The sequence below is a fragment of the Ooceraea biroi genome, chromosome 12 (assembly GCF_003672135.1).
Source record: "Ooceraea biroi isolate clonal line C1 chromosome 12, Obir_v5.4, whole genome shotgun sequence".
Lineage (NCBI taxonomy): Eukaryota > Metazoa > Arthropoda > Insecta > Hymenoptera > Formicidae > Ooceraea > Ooceraea biroi.
The window spans coordinates 5,562,128-5,574,547 of record NC_039517.1 but is presented as its reverse complement, the minus strand read 5'-3'; positions in this window follow the sequence as shown (position 1 = coordinate 5,574,547).

The window sequence follows — 12,420 nt, the reverse complement described above, 5'->3', positions numbered from 1 at the left end:
CGAGAATGGATGTTTTGGGTTTCCGTGAATGCGTGGAGTGACACCTTCGAGTGCTGTTCTTCGATCCCTTTTTACATATTTCTTTTCGATCGTGCTCCCCTTCATCGAGCCCTTATGCCGCGTTTCCGTCTGTCTCCCTCCGTTGGATCGGCGTTGTCCTTTTTCCTCTCGGCTCGCAACGAGTAGCTGAAGATGCCAGACGATCGTTTACCGTTCGAGGATGGAACCGGGCCCCGGTCATCCCGAGACCGAATCAATATATTACCACCTTTCTCCCTTCTCGTCCGCTCGCTCGGTGGCTTCTTCTACGAAAGGCTAGCGACGCGCTCCGATTTATCTAGAGTTCGGATACAGGTTTTCGAGATTTGTCCTGCGGTCAGCTCGCCCCAGGTGCGAGGACTCGATTAGAACGGTTTCGCCGCGAACCGGACGTGCGCATCTATGATATACTTCTTCTAGCATGAGGTCAATATGCAAATTCGTGTCACCGTTTTGAAACGAGAACACTGTCGTGATTTCGCAGCTCGAAGGTGAAAGGATCGTATCTTGCATTCGTGCGCGTGCGATTAGTTGCACACATTCGCGGAGAATCGGCGTATTTGCATTTGCATTTCTTAAATTGCTCTTTTTTCCGCAACTTGGATATGTGAATCCGGTTTCTGCTTTATTTCTCTGTGCGAGCTAGAAATATTCCGATCGAGAGATCTCTTGATTAATCGTACTTTTATGCGGAATTGTTCTCGATGAATTCCGACATCGCCGCCATCGAGAAAATGGAGGCTGCGATGAATACGCCAAAGCAGCAGAAAAAAAAGAGTCACGGGAAACACACGTCTTTAAGGCCACGTCAGTCACGCTCTGGTTACGTCATTGCACTCGCGATTACAGTACGCGGATAATTGCAAGCACGTAAGTGGTATCGAGCGAAAATAGATGTTTTCCATAGCGACGATAATACGCCACGTCCATCGGGAATAAGTAATTCATACGTTCCGCGAAAACAGAACAATTTTTATCTATCCAACCGTGCAGCGCCTCAAGCACGAACAGGATTCGATTATATCCGTCTTGCACACAATCTTCCTCTCGATGTTAATCATTATTCCTGCCACGTGTGACGATGTTGGTATTATTACTTCTTCCACTCCTTCCTCTCGCGGAGTACGCATTAAATCTGACCAAGTATTTGTTTCCACCGTGTTATTGCTGTTTGGCATCTTTGCATACTTGGTGGAAATCCAAGAAGATTAAAAAAATACACGCCGCCATTACAACAATTTTAATAATTCACGTAGCAGCGCGCAAGAGAGAACGCAACGTAGAGAATGCATATTCAATTATTGAAATCGGATCTGCCCTCTTTAAATCGAATTAGATCGAATTAGAAAGAACTCTTTAAATTGAATTAGCGTATTTTTCTGTCACGGGCAATTATTAATCGACGAATTTTCTCACCGATGTCGATTTCTGTCTGGCATCTCCGGGAAAATTTCCGGAACATCTGGCGTCGAGTTTTCCGCGATGCGACCGATCATTAGCACAAATAGGCACGTGAAATCCCGAGATCTCGTTATGCGTAACCGAGTACACGAAAGTGGTGGCCCTTTAGAGGGAAAGGGATTAAGGGATTAGGCTGCGATGCAGCCCTTAATCTGACGCGCACATAAATTTGCAGGAACAAGTCAGTTTCCATCCGACAGAAATCCGCCGCGTCTAAAAGGGTTTTGCCAGATGTTCAACCAGGGTTCGTCACGGTTTCTCCCCGGGATGGAGGAAGAAGCCACCAAGATCCGATAACGAGTACAACCGATACGCCAAACTAAACCGTTTGCGATTCGCAGACGACGCGGTTGCGCGATAATTTTAAATACGCAACTCAATTAGTTCTCGCCTGTAAATCCCTTTTCGGTTCTCTATAAGAAATAAATAAGAAAGGCTGTCGCTATTGCGGCAGCGCTATTAAGGGGTGGTTCACGGTTGGTCGGTGTTGCATGTCGAAGGGTTGGCGCCGTAATTCCGCCAGCGTGGAAAATGCTGGCGGATCTCGTCGTTACGAGCAACGTTACGTGTTCCTCGTCGTGGTAAGCGTCGATGCTCGCATCGAGAACGACATCGAGGGTCGATGTCGGGGGCCGGTTCCGGTGCGTGCGCGCGCGAGCGCGCGCGTTGACCCCTGGTGCACCGGCGGCGCGGAGGTAACACGCGCGCGGCGTGACCGAGTGCCCTTGAATTGAAATGGTAATAGAAATGTACGATTTGAATTGCGAATGTCATAGCGTGCGCACGGCAGCCGGGCTCAGGGTATGTATATGCTAAGCAGCGTCTTGTTTTGAATTTAGAACAGGCGCCATTTTGCCGGCGAGTGGTTTGCTCTTTGCCCCCTTCCAGCGAGTAATTCGTGCCGAAGATCGTCGCGGCCAATGGGGTTGCATCCAGGAAACCACGTACGGCAGACGGTGCTTGTAGGGTATACGCGTGCCTATTTTACCGGGCACATGCACACATACGTACAAGAGCCGTGGCTCTCACTACCGTTCGTGACAGGCGGCAGCAAACTCATTAACCTCAACCTGAGTCCGTGATCTTCAATCTGTGCTTGATTCTTCTCTCTCTCCACCTGTGCAATGTTACTCCATTTGCAACCCCTTTCATGAAAAATTTCAAACAGCCTTACGTCAGAAAAATTAATTTTTATCGCATCACGCGGTTAACATAATAAAGAACCGAGAAAATTACCGTTCAACATTCAACTGATGGGCTAAAGATCGTGCTCTGAAATTAATTATTTCAGTGTAACAAAGCAAAATTTGATATTAAAAATTCCTTTTAATGAAATCTTTTTAGGCAAGTTTGGTACTTGGTGCAACAGAAATACGAGTCAGAAATACTATGAAATTATTTTGACAGGATTTTGATATTCCAAGTCTCAAAGAATAAATAATAATTAAAACTGCGGCGCAGCTACCCAATGGGGGAAGAGGTGGGGTATTCTTTCCTATTCTTTTATTTATTCAGAGCAAATAAGGAACGAGCGCACTTTTGGGCTGATGAAGAAGAAGAACGCGGGTGAAAGAGAGAAAGAGTAAGAGAAAAAAAGATGTTGAATGAGAGAAGAGAAAGAGCAAGGGACGATACCGCCTGAATCCGTAGGCACGAATCACTACCACCCCGCTATTGTTCGGACCTTTCTCCACGTCGTATTATCCGCTCTCCTAAGTCAACAATTCCTCCTAAGACGTCGACGTGGTGCATTCTTCTCTCCCTTTGCTCCCTTTTGCTCGTCGACACCTTGCGATCATCGCTCGTGATCATCAGACTTTTCAATGAGCGTGGCATTCGCCGAGTTAGAGCGGGATTCTGAAATTGGTTCGACAGTTGTAACACGACAGGAAGTGTATCGGTATTGTATCTCGATATTCCAGAGTTGCAGATACTTATCGGTCGGTTACAAAAATTAGATTGGTCCAAAGCGTAAAGGAATTAACGATTAACGTCAATCGCACATAAAATTGAATGAAATTAAGTAACATCCTAGCTTTAAGTCTGCAGAATGTTACCATTTTTAGTATCGAGAATGTAATGAATAATTTTGGTCGAAGAATAGCAATCGAATAAACGAGAATTAAATTGTTAGCAGTTAAAGTAGGATAGAACAGTAATAATCGCAAGGAGAAATCTCATACTGCAAAAGTTATTCTTACATAATAACGCACTATTATACAATATTTATGAATACTTTAATGTTCACGTTCAGACAACGTACGAGTGCTCCATAAATCGGCAAAATATGGCTGGCGTCTAAAAGATCAAATATACGGAATATTAACGAAACGGCGCTTTCGGAGATTATTACCTTCCGTCCGTAATTTCCACCTAATTGTATGATCTTGATTCGCGTTATTCCAGCGTTACCATAATCGGGGTGTGTCGCAACACGTGCAATGTTCAATCTTAATTACGCCTCGCAGTTTGACGGGTTACGTAAGGATAATGAGACAGGGATCGATTCCGTGCGGATCGCGCCTCGCTCGCGAGACGTCGCGCCGGTAATGGCAGAAAATTCCATCCGTCTATCCTCGCGGAAACACGCAGCGGGTTCCGAGAAGAATGATTCTTCCGGGAAACAGATTCCACGGGAGATCTAGGAATCGGCGAGCGGTCGCGCGGCCCGCGTGTCTAATTGTTCCTCCGCACGCGAGTGCGGAGTTTGCCAAGTTTGCGCAAGCCTTGTTCGCGCGCAATCGTGGAGCGGGCGCGGGTATGCGCAGAATTCGCGGCGCGGGTTCAGAAATCGCGACTCCCGGTGATCCCTCGGCGCAAACGAGGAAATGCTTAATTGGCGCGTAACGCGGATTACCCGAAGCTTTACGGGGATATCGATCGCGAGGGATGTCAATAAACCAGGAACGGAAGAGCGGGCTTCTCCAATGCTCTCGTTCCGGGACGATGACGTCGCCGTACAATCGGCATATCGCACCGGGTCACTGCCTGCCGGTGAACCCCTCGGCCCGCGGAATCGTGCGGGGAATGCCAATTACGGATGTTCCCTCTTGACCCCCGCGCGCGGAAGGCACATGCCTGGCATGTCGTCGGGCTGAAAAAAACGTTAATACGCTCGCGTCGCTGAGCGTCATGCCTTAAATCTCCGGGACTTGTGCCGCGCCGCGCGCGAGAGCGGAGGTCTAGCGGAAACGAATAAAGTCTGCTAGTTATGAGATATGTATCGCGATGTAGTGTTAATTTCAGGGGTATCGGATACTTGTATCATACATCAACGTCCGCGCGCGCGCGCGCGAGACATCGGCCAACGTTGCGTTACGAGTTTTAATTTCATTACGAGTATTGGATATCGACTATTCTGTCGCACATGTTGCGCAACCACATTCTACCCTATTCCTCTCCGCACGACTCACGTGATCTTGTCATCTTCGCTCTGAAAATTAATTAAAAGTCGTGCCGTACTCGCGAGCAGGACGGTCATCCGTCTCGCCACGTCGTAAACGTTTGTCGCACGAAATGTGCGCTCCCGGCGCCACGCGACCGGACATTCTCGCCGGAAATCGTGCGGCAAGGTAATTATTTCACGTGCAATTTTATTTAAACGAGATAATTCGATGAATCCCCCTTCGCGAGGAAAGTATAAGAGAATAATAGGCTCTAGGAGATCTCGTGCGTGATCTCAGCGCTCAGCAGTCGTATTGTACGGTCCAAAGCTGTGAATCCAGCCAATTACGCGTTTCTCTCTCCTGTGGGCGCGCCACGCTGCCGTGTACCGTCCGTTTTCGACGCGCCGCGCATCGACTTCCGCATCGATGGAAACGTAGTCATATCGATGCGCGGCCGCAGATACAGCCGGTGCCCCGTGTGTGGAGCGTTGTTCGCGATCAATAGATCGCTGTACCGGCGATCTGGTGGGATCTAGCAGCGGGAGATCGTGTAGCGATCGTTCGTTCCGCGATCGCGCACAATACGAATCGTACGTTCCGGGGTCGTACCGGGGCCGACCGTCTACGTACACACCACGTTGGATCCGTGAGAAGTGCTCGCTCACGGTACCGCGTGCACGGTACACCGGTATTGCGCCGCGTTGTAAAGGATACCTCTCCGTGATCGGCGCCATCGAAAATCCAGCTGCCCGGTATCGCCAAAGTACGATAATCTGTGTTTAATTCTTCTCTTTTTTTGTGTTTTTTTTAAGTAGTTCTTTGGACGCCAAGTCTCGGTTGACTTTGGTCGAATCAGCCGACAAACACTCGTTAGTTATAGTAATTGTTGTCGTTTTTGCCGAAAATTCTACAGATTATTCCTTCTCAGTACGTCAGAGTCGGGTGCGTTGTCATTTATTACTCTCAATTTTTACATTTTACATTTGGCACAGGAGATAGTCAAGGTCCATATTTTTCAATTTTTACGACTGGCAATATAATCTGTTTGATTTATGATCTTTATATAGAATCCGGGAATGTGGATGAAATAATTATTGATTTTGTGCGTAAAAATCATTGTTTATATAACAAACACGATGTGGATTTTAAAAATAGTATATAATAGTACATGTAACTGCGACTTGCAACTGATTGTAGAACAAGTCGGATCCTACATTCAACATACTAACGATTCGCGACATCCGACTTCGACATACGATTTGGTTGAACTGGCCTTATGTCATAAATTACAATGCGAAATACACATGGTACACATGGTTATTGTTGAGATAGCCCAGATTTTTGAAAAAAAATGGAAAAATGGCCTTTTGCTCTTTTGCCTTGAACAAATGTGATACAGAAAACACTACCTGTTTTTGCTTTTTTATGTAATACAATTGAGGAGTAATAAATCGAATAAATCGAATAGTTCCGTTACTTTTACAATTTCCGTTGGAACACAAATACATTCGAACATAAATGTGACTAGCGTTGGATCGGACGTATATCATATTATATTTTCTGCGGAAATGTTCTCTCATCACTATACCGTGGAAGAAACGCGCGGCGCATTGGTCGCACGCGAGAAGCGTAAAGTATCTCGCGGACGTTACATTACGCCAGACGTATCTGATGCTGGGTACGTGTATACAGGGTGTCTGACAACTCGCGCCTCGCCGGCGTTTTCCTGCATGGTGGTGGTCTTTCCATGGTAATTCAAGCGATGCGCAACCCCACGCTTCCGTGGCCCTCACCTCACCGCTTTTCCGAGACGAGCTTTCCTCGTCTCATGTCTCGAGCGATCGTAATGACGATAAATCGCGCGGGGACTGAAAGCCGATCTCGATTTTTATTTTCGCTGTACTGCATTCGTAACGGCGAATCAAATCGTCGCAGGCCGTGCGCGTAGTCGGACACCTCGTATACCTGCGTCAAGTACGAAATAATGTAAAGATCGGACAAACGGACGGACGGGCGGACGCCGGCAGCTGCCGCCGGTGTGTGTGACGTATCAAAGGATTTGCTGATTCAGACCCGTGGAACGAAAGGAAGTCTCGTTCCTCGACTGAGAATCGGAACATCGATCGATCATCGAGGGCGTAACGTCTTGCGCCGCGTGTATCTGGCGCAGACAGCCGGTCTTCGGAGACCGACGCCGGGAATTATATCGAGGATTTATTCCGCGCGACGGTGTTGCGTGGGAGCAAGCACGGATCTTTCCCATAAAACGCGTCTTGGAACGGCGTACGAGATCCGCGTAACGCTTCCAGCGTGAACGATCTTAATCCGAGAACGTAGCTCACAGATAACTCGATCCTTCGAGAAATCAGATTCTGCTGGTATCGCATGTTTCATCTCGCTCGGCTCTCGCGATCTCGCGAAATAATTTCCCGTACGCAGCGAAGGAGATGGATAGCGCTTTTACGTGCGTTTGCTCGCATCTCAAACGCGCATAATGGCAGTTTCCGTTCGGATCAATCGCAAACGAGACCATTAACAGCACAATGTGGCTCGACACCGACGATTATTCGTCAAACACGATTTTCTCTCGACTATCTCAAAGGAGAAATGCGACTATCTGCGCGTACCGATCGCGATCGCTATCCCGCAGTCTCGTTTTTCATGAAATCAGTTTTCCCTCGATCGCGCGGTATGACAATCCGTTTCCTGGCGGCGATGCGTGTCCTGAATGCGCTTGTTTCGCTCGATGCGATCTGCGGGGTGTCCCGTGCACGGTCGGGGACGTTTCGCAACGCGATTTATCGGTTGTTTAGTTATTTCGGTCGGTTCCCGTCAGACCCCGAGGTGGCGATACCGTGTGGTGCGATCGCTATCTTAATTTCGTATTGTGATCGGTCAAACAGGCCCGGTGTTGCGCGCCTCGTGTGTATATTATAATACCTACGCGCGATGTTTGGCCTCTGTACTCTTTGTACAATTCGGATTGTAAAGGGAGAGCCCTTTGAGCGAGGAGACATAATGCCGACGTGCCTCGACGTGGTTCACGTTCACGAAACGTCCCGTGAAACCGCGCGTACGTATCGCACCGTGCCGAGAATCGAGTAATCAGCGTGCCACAGGATACAAAACGATTCCGAGGATCACGACGCGCCGTCCCGCAGCATCGCGTTTCTTTCCTCCCGTGTCAGCCCCGAAGACGCTGCCAAGGTATCCGGGTTGCAACATGACCGGAATAGAAACTGGTACGAATACCGAAGTGTAAGAATACTCTTATACAAAATTATGGAGACGTTATTTTCATCAGTGCACGGACGTGAACGAGACAAATACGTGACGAATACGGCACGGGTATGTCTGAATCGACCTTAAACCCGAAAATAGAAGGAGAGCACGGCGTACCCATAAAGCTGATAATTTATGCATTCGGGGATATCTCGGCCGAGAGAGATCCGCGGTGCCTGCCCTGCCCGAAAATTCCCGAGATGACAGGCCCAGGTAGAGAGAAGACGGGGTGTGGGTCGCGGTGAGTGTCCACCGGTTCAGATGCGTCACGATTAAGGTCGTGTGGGCGGGTCCTGCGATCAGATTAATGACGTCATAAACCTAATAAAATATCACCGTGGACGGCAACAATGCGGGCGAATCCCCCGGGGAATCGGGAGCGTAGGTACCTCTCGACGTTCTGCTCTTATTTTACGCTTCTCGCCCGTCGTCTCCTCCTCTCTCTCGCTTTCCCTCCCTCATGACCTCCTTTTTTCATCTGATGGATGATGCAAATAACTACGCGAGCGAGCCGGTCACAGGACACTTTTCTCAGCAGGTGATTTCGGTGGCAGGTTCTCCAGGAGGGAAGAAACGTGGTCCGATGTAATAGGAGTCAGGATAAAGGAGGGAGAGAAAAATGCCTACCACATCTAAAAAGAAAATTTCAACCAGAATGCGCCGATCATTTCTTCACTCTCTTTCTCTTCTGCCACTCTTCTCTTCTCTTTATTTTTATCTTTCTTCCTTCTGTTCTTTGAGGCTAAAACCAGAGCGACAAAGATCAAAAATGTGTATCGCTCAAGGTATACCCTGCGAAATTCTTTTTTCTGGCATCCTTTTTTCCCCACCCATATCCAGAAATCATTTTGGCTCTCTCTGGTACCCGATAACCTGGTTTCTTCGTTCTTTTTTGTTGGAACTGTCTTCGGGAGACAATGTTTCACATGTTCTATAGATGCGTTCTATAGATTGAAGTCTATTCAAGATCAGACTTGCTCTTATTATCGGTGATATTTGTCGCGGTAATGTGTTTCTGGATTGGAAGAACTGTAAAGGGTCGAAATTTTAAATTTTCTGAACGTTCTATACATTATATTTTAAATTGGGAAACGAGAGAGCGAGTATATCCAATACACCATCACGAGTGTTATATTAACTTTGCGCAAATATCTAAAAGTAGTGTACACCAAGTTACAGCACTTCTCAGAACGATTTTTAAAATAAGCCACTCAAGGACGATAGAAACTCGGACATGAGGCCGATGAGTATAATGATCATTTTAATCAGACAAGATTTTTCGAAATATTACCTACCCTCGATAACCTAAGAGGCAAAACGAGCGCACATGAGTCCGGCGTTAATCACGATCTACGCGAGGTGAAATCAGATAGTGAATCCGATAATGAGCGAAAAAAAGCTAGTCGCGAGCAGCCCAAATAATACTGTGCCAGAGATTTGTTGATCACTTGCCATTTCGGCAACCGTTAACGTTAAAAACTATGCGCGATATGGTCGCGCCGTTAAACTTATGCACTGCAAACCGAAGAGAATTATTTCTGCATACTCTACAAGTGCGTTTCGGCCGAGCCACGTACGCGAAATTTCAGACACATACTCGAGATTCATTGGAATGCGTTTATTTGATATATCTACAACAAATGACGATCGCGCTTTGCGCAATCCTCGTGACGCGCGCCCGCAGAAATCGCGTACGTACGAAAGGCGCAAGAGCAAGGCGTTCCGAAAGCGTTCGCGATCGCGTCGTGTATGATCTTTATCCCAGCATGTCGCTTACACCCGTACGTACCGGATTCTGCGATCGAGCACGGTATTCAATCGCATCGACGTTTATCGCACGAGCGAGCAAACGATGCGGTCGTCGAGAGAACGAGAATCGATCGACATCCGACGTGGTGGTACCGCAACGCGGTACCGCGGGGCATGCAGGGCAGGGCGGGTGCAATCTCCTAGCTGCTCTGCACGAGGGGGTACACCGACAAATTCGTGTCCCGTGGCGAAGGGGGCGGATCTGTCACATCCGTGGAGGGCAATCAGAACTCGTAGCCTCGCCGTGCGTACGTTTCCCCCTCCTCGTGTGCTCCGTGCAAGAAGCACGACAGCCACGGCGAGCCGGGGTCATGTGGGGTCGAAGGATATCGATACCTCGAATCGATGGACGATGTCTCTCGTCGTGCTCATCAAGAAGCGACAGGATAGCGCGCAGGTTGCTGCGTCATTCGAGCCGGGGTACAGGATGCACGTCTGCCGTTCGGCTCGTAAATCGCCTTCGTCGTCATGCCCCTTTGTTTCCGGACCCCGCGCGCGGTATGGATATGAATGATGTTGGTAGACGCAATTTGTGTCATGTCGACGCTAATCTGATAACGGAAAAGCCATGAGCATCATCGCGTACGACGGACGATACTTTGGGGTCAATTGACGCAAACACGCTTCGTGGAAGTGAGAAAATGAATATGGATAGCCACGAAAATAGTCGTGTATTAACTGGCCTGGGTATACACAGGTCTGCGTTATGCGAAAAGTGTTATTTTTCGGTATTTCGACGCAAAGGAACATTCCGTGGGGGACAATGCTTTTCGGCGCCGTTTTAGAGATATTGTAAACTCGAGAAAAAGAAACTCTCAATCAACTTTCATTTTCATTTAATGTTATTACTGAAGATAGGATGTAATAAAGGGCTATGAGATACCCAAACACAACTGAATCTCTTTTAGCTCTTTTTAACAAGTGAAAGGAACTGTGTATATACAAAAAGCATTTAGAATAGAATAACAATGTTAGCATTCAACATTTTATAAGTTCTTGCGATTATTACCCCGGCGAACTAAGCAGCATATAAGATAATAAAAAAGAAAGCTCGGAATGGTTTTACAAGGGCGTTTTTACAAGGTTGTAACCGACACCGATGACATTATTATCCTTGAACCTAAGGCTGCATTCCTACGAGGCGTGAACCACGAGCGTGAATCTTGCTGTCTTGCACATTCTAATTATTGGAGTACAACATGATTCATGCTCGTGATTTACGCCCCGTGGGAACGACGGCCTAACGTTTAGGAAAGAAAAGAAAGATCGTAAAAGTAAAACATCATGTTTGATTATTGACGAAATTTGAGATATTTCAATCATACATTTATCCAAGTCCTGTATGAATGTATAATATAATTTTTCCAAACAATTGAACACCTCGCGCTACCCTATCCAGATGTTTCAGCGTACAGTTTCAGGATGATGACGACGAGCCGCGAAGAAATCTGCGGAGAAATCATTGCTTCGGACTGCAACTCGTGCAGTTCGTGCCACAAAAGTGGAATTATAAAGTGCATTCACGTTAACAGGAAACTTCTTCTGCGGTCCATGTATAATATATTGCTATATTATCATAATTATAATCATATTATAATGTATTCTTTTTCTTGGCATGTCTCTTGAACGTGTAAGATGTGTACATTGTCTTAAATATTGGTTTGTAGTCATCCTTCCCTTAATTCCGAACCTGGTCGAAACTTGTTTGCCAGCAATTCTTACCATTTGGTACGGTATCGTGCGAATTTATCTCTTTCTTCTATCTTTATCTGCTGTAAAAATAGAATCCTGAAGGTTGTTCAGCTTATTCAGGTTATTCGGTTCGGATATTTCAAAGGGACCTCATAAAGTTCTTTTTCCCAAAACATTCTGCTAGGAAATGTATATTGCTATAGTGAATAGTGAAATGTTTGACAAACTTTTGTATTTTTCGTCGGATCTGTTTTTTTTATGTATAGCAATGGCTAATATCCGTAAAAATCCCTTTTTCCTGTTCCTTTTTCAAGAAATGACGTCATGTTGCAGAGCGTTCAGCGGTTAAGAAAATTGTCACTACATTCTAACTAATGTATAATATATCAGGAATGTCATAAAAAAGAAGAACAGTTTTTCCTCTCAGTTTAGGACAGTAGTACGTTAATTCTCTTACTATTTCACGATCGCAGTTTTTCATGCTGCGATAAAATCCGAACTTTATGTCAAAGCTAAAGGCTTAAGCAGATTCCTGCCATTTTTCTGCATTTCCACTTAATTTCCATAATTTTCCGATCAAGGTAACGGAAGAGTTATCATCTTTGTTTATTCTCACTTTTCTGTTCGTCCATTTCTGCTCACAATCAGCTAAGAATAAGAATCATACAAGGATCGATCTATTGTCGCAGCAGAGAGTCATCGTTAATGTAAGGATTACCGCGTGTAATAAATGGCCAGATACACGAGAGAT